Source organism: Phyllostomus discolor, chromosome 10 (genome assembly GCF_004126475.2).
Source record: "Phyllostomus discolor isolate MPI-MPIP mPhyDis1 chromosome 10, mPhyDis1.pri.v3, whole genome shotgun sequence".
In the NCBI taxonomy this organism is placed as follows: Eukaryota; Metazoa; Chordata; class Mammalia; order Chiroptera; family Phyllostomidae; genus Phyllostomus; species Phyllostomus discolor.
Window position 1 is genome coordinate 57,263,172 of NC_040912.2, and position 5,569 is coordinate 57,268,740.

The following is a 5,569-nucleotide window of genomic DNA, read 5'->3' on the forward strand; positions in this document are numbered from 1 at the left end:
ATACTACAGGGTTTGTGGCCACACATGACCACAGGTGAATTTCACTTGCAGGTGAGAGCAGTAAAAGCCATTTTTCAGGGACACACTAATCACCCTCCTGTGCAATTGCCACCCCCTCAACAAGTAACAACAGTGAAACAATACCGGTTGCCTGGAGGACGTGAGGAAATCAAGAAACTGTAGGGGAGTTGGAGAAAGTGGGCATAATTTGAACCACTGACAGTCCTTTTAAACTCTCCATGGCCAGTAAAAAAGCCAGGTGGTACATGGAAAATGACAGATGACTACCAGGAGCTCAATAAATCATTCCTCTACTACATGGGTTGTCCCCTTCTGTAATGGACTTGATGGACAGGTTAACTAATGAACTGGGAACTTACCACTTTGTAGCTGACCTAGAAAATGCTTTTTACTCCATTGACCTTGCTCTGGAAGGTCAATATCAGTTTGTCTTCACATGGGAAGGCTGACAGTGGACTTTTACAGTGCTCCCTCAAGGGTATCTGTCATGGGCATCTGGCAAAGGACCTGATTAAGTGATCATGGCCTCCAGACCTGTGTCTTTTTCATTAAATTGATGACATTTGCTAACTAGTGGTTCTCTTGCATAATTAGAGAAAGCAGTGACTGTCACACCTTTAGTCATGTGTCTGGGCAGTTAACGAAACCAAGCTTGAAGAGCCTGGACTGTCTCAGATTCTTGGGGGTTGTCTGGTCTGGTAAGACAAAAGTCATCCTTGCTGTGATGATAGATAAAATTCAGGAACATGGGACTCTCACCATTGTGAAAGAACACCAGACATTTTTGGGCCTGTTGGGATATTGGAAAGCATTTGTGTCTCATCTAGCCCAGGTTGTTGGTCACTTGTATTCTTTGGTGAAAAAGAGAGTGAACGGGGTGGGATTGGACCCTGACCTCAGAACAAGGATTCTAAGGAGAAAAGCTCATCATTAAGCATGCCTAGGCCTTACATGCTTTGGATCCTGCTAGAATCTGTGAGCTAGATGTGCATGTGACACAGGAAGGTTTTGGATGGGGATTGTGCCAGTGATTGGAACGGCTACATTAACCCTTTCGTTTCTGGTCCCTACTATGGAAGGGAGCAGCAGTATGATACTCCTTAGTTGAAAAGCAGTTGGCTGCAGTATATGCTGCCCTGTTGGTCACAGAGACCATTACAGGAACTGTCCCCATGACAGTTAGGACCATGAATCTCATTGCAGGGTGGTTCCAGGGCTAGATGACCAAGCCTCATAGTGGGACAGCTCAGACACCCACATTACCTAAGTAAGGGGCTTATCTGCAACAATGGAATATTCTGTTCACTAGCCCCTTGTGAGCTGAGCTTCTAGTTGTTTATATAGATGAGAAATCTACCAATCGTGTCTCTATAGAAGAGATGGAAGCTAGCCCCTTGAATAAAGGGCAGGCACCTATTCCCTCAGATTCGTAAGTACACTGATGGGTTTAGCAAGTGTCAGCCTGCTGTGTGGACCACCATAGCAATTCAACCAGAGACAGACACAACTTTTTTGACACTGGCATGGGACAAAGCAACCACTAGGCAAAACTCCAAACAGTATGGCTCATGGCTAACAGTGAAACACTGCCCCTGACTATTTGCATAGATAGTTGGGTGGTGTACCGGGGGCTAACATTATGAATCTCTATATGGCATACAATTAAATGGGTGGTTATGTATAGGCCATTGTGGGGACAGGCTTTGTGGCAAGACTTATGGGAGTTAGGCCACCAGAAACAAATCACTGTATATCATGTTACTGTTCATGTACCTCTTGCTTCCCCCGGGAACAATGAGGCTGATACTCTAGCCAACATGCAGTGGAAAGAATTGGCACCTGCTAGTTCCTCAGGAAAGGAAGTAGCCCAATGGGTACACCATTGCCTCTTATATGCTGGGCAAAAGACCATGTGGTCCACCATCAAAACTTGGGAATTAACTGCTACATTAGCAGGGGTACAAGAAGCTTGTGAGACCTGCATTGTCTGCTCCTGAGAGCATCCCTGAAGGCCTGTGGGGACTACTAGACAGGAATGGGTATCACTGACCTGATAGCAGGTGAATGTAATTGGGCCCTTATATAGTTCAGAGGGATATAAGTATACTATTACTTGTGTGGACACAGCCACAGGATGTTTAGCTGCTTATCCCACAAAGCATTCAGATCAGGAAGCCATGATTACTGCACTGAAGCAGTTATGTTCTGCTTATGGGCAAGCCTTGATCATTGAAAGTGATCAGGGAATGCATTTTACTGGGGCCTTGGTACAACAATGAGCTCAAGACATGAAAATTGACTAGAAATTCTATGTGACCTATTATCCCTAAGCTGCTGGAATGATTGGGTGGTACAATGGTTTTTTAAAACAAGGCCTGTGAGCTACAGCTGTCACACCTATTCTGAGGGATTAGACAAAATGCTTGTGAACTGTCCTTCATACTCTAAATGAGAGGAGTCAGAAGAGGGGCCCAGTTTCAGTGGAAGCACTGCTCCACTGGACTGCAGGTACAGACTAAGGATGCTTTGCTGAAACCAAGAATGGGAAAACGGGGATATTCTCTGGCCCTCTCTACAGGGCCTGTAGTGAAGGCAAACCACCATTTAGATGTGACCTTGGGAAATAAAATCCCCTCATATGGGTTGGGTGGCTCTTGATGCCCTTTAGGGGCAAGGGGTGGAGAGAAACTCCACCAAATAGCCCTTTCGAATAGCCCTTGCAAATAGCCTTGAGTAATTGGGGGATGGCCCCAATTCTTTAAAGGAGAAATATCCAGGGCCAACAGACCACAAAATTATTTTTTGTGGCACCTTTGTGATTTCCCTATGGCACATTATGAGTTCTGCCCTGTTATTACAAGTAGATGCTGAACTTCCAGTTGAGGCCTGAAAAGTCTGGTATTCATGCCCAGGAAGATGCTCTCTGCCAGCCACTGTCTTATTGGCTGATCAGAAGCTTGCTTGTATATTGCCATAGGGTTGTGGCTTGCCTTTACTCATGCCTATAACTGCTCTGTCTTTTCACCGTTAGAGTGCAAAGTAACACCCTAGTGGACTGGGTTCATACCTATGCCTAAGTGTCTAACCAATCATCATGCTGGGTCTGCACTGAATTCCCCTTAAGCACTTTGGCCAGTTCGCATGGCACATCTCTCCTGCTTCTGTCTCAAATTGGACTTATCTTCAGAACCAGTGGAACAATGAACATCTTTTATGAAATGCTACCTGGACTGACATCTATGCTGGAGCAAAGCAGCAGTATGCCTAGCCCAAGCCAACAAGCAGCTACTCCCTATGGGCTGGCTCAGGGTGGCTCACAGCTAAGGCCATCAAGGTGTCTGGACCAGCTCCTTTTTGCATTGAGAACCCAAAAGGACAAGCTCAGGTGGGTTGGGCTCTGACAAGTCTGTGTCAGACACAGACTTTAGAGCATGTGGGGAGGCACAGGATGATGCATAGGGTGCAGCTCCTACTGGAGCCCTCTGGGTGTGTGGCTCACATGGGTGGCCTTACCTGCCTGGAAATTGGACTGGCCATGCACTTGGGGATGGCTCTGTTTGCCGGCTTGAGTTTAGAAAACTCTTGTGAGCCAGCCACAGATTGGGAAGTATTTAAAGCATGACACCAAGTAAAGCATACTCCCTGGTGATATTATGAATTAGCTGCTTTTTCTCCTGAAACTGCTTCTATAGTCACTGAGACAGATAGCTGCTTTGGATTTGCACACTGCTCATGCATTGAATGTACCACATGATCCCTTAACCCTGTTAAATGAAGAAGTGTATCAATTAAGAAAAGTAGCTTTGCAAAATTGTATGGTTTTAGATATGTTCACTGCATCCCAAGGTGGAGTATGTGCCCTAGTTTGGGCTGAATGCCATGTACATGTGCCCGATGACCACTGCAATGTTAGTCGAGCTTTATGGGCAATAACCTCTGAGACCCTTGTCATTGAATGCCTGACAGGTGATCCTTTGCAGGAATGGTGGGCATTCCTAACCACTGAATGGTGGTTTGTTCTTGCTGTCCTGGGCAGCAGCACTTGTGTTTTGCTTGCTTGTTACTGTGGCCTATACTGCTGTTATGGGTTAGGGATACAGGGCTCTGCCCTCCTCACCAAGGGAAGACAACCTCATGTAGATTGTGTGGTAAGGAATCCAGAAGGGGTGGATTGTAGGGTAAGTGGAGGCAGTTTGACTTCCTCACCCAGGTGTCTGGGTAACTAAGGGAAACAGTGTTCCCATAACCTTGAATGAGCCTGATAAGTAGTGTTTTTATAGCCTTGAGACTGAGCCCAATAAACTGTTCTCATGAAAAGAAGTGGGCTTGCATGTGAAGAATTATGCTATCTTACATGATTTTCTGGCTGAAAGCCAGCTTTTCATGTCTCCAGTACTGAGGCAGTAGAGTCTTCTCACCAGACACACACAACTTGCAGCAGGTGTGATTTGCCCACCCATGAATAAAGGCATGTCAAGTATACCCATGGCTCAACACATTTTCTTTTGTCTCTCTGAGGCTATAGTGGACCTGCCAGGCCTTGACAGGCTACAACAAAATGTCTTTTATTATGTTGAGGTATGCTCCCTCTACTCCAACTTTGCTGAGTGTTTTTATCATAAATGTGTGCTGTTCTTTATCAAATTCTTTTTTCACACATATTTATATGATCATGCCATTTTTGTCTTTCCTTTTATTTATATGATATATTACATTTATTGATTTGCAAATATTATACCATACTTGCATCCCTTGGATGAATCCCATTTCATCATGGTGTATGATATTTTTGATGTTTTTCTGGGTGCAGTTTGCCAATATTTTGTGGAGTATTTTAGCATCTATGTTCATCAGCAATATTGGCCTGTCATTTTCTTTCTTTGTTGCATCTTATCTGGCTTTGGAATTAGGATGATACTGGCCTCATAAAAAGAATTGGGAAGTCTTTCCTCCTGTTGAACTTTTGGGAATAGTCTGAGAATAATAGGGGTTAGCTCTCCCTTAAATATTTTATAAAATTCTCCTGTGAAACCACCTGGTCCAGGGTTCTACTGCGTTGGGAGTTTTCTGATTACTGCTTCAATTTTGCTAGCTGTTATCAGCTTATTCAGTCTTTCTGCTTCTCCTTGATTCAGTTTTGGAAGATTATATTTTTCTAGAATTTGCCCATTTCACACAGGTTTTCAAAGGTCTTGGCATGTAGTTGATCATAGTAATTTCTTACAATCCTTTGTTTGCATGTAGTGTTAGCTGTAATCTCTCCCCTTTCACTTCTGATTGTGTTTATTTAGGTTCTCTCTTTTTTTCTTGATGTGTCTGGTTAAAGTCTTGTCAATTTTTTTTCATCTTTTCAGAGAATGAGCTTCTGTATTTATTGATCCTTTGAATTATTCTTTTAATCTCTATGTCATTTAATTCTCCTCTATCTTGGTTATTTTCTTCCTTCTGCTCACTCTGGGATATGTTTGCTGTTGTTCCTCTAGTTCTAGAAACTATAGAGTTAGGGTGCTTATTTGAACTGTTTCTATCATTTTTAGGTAGGCCAGAA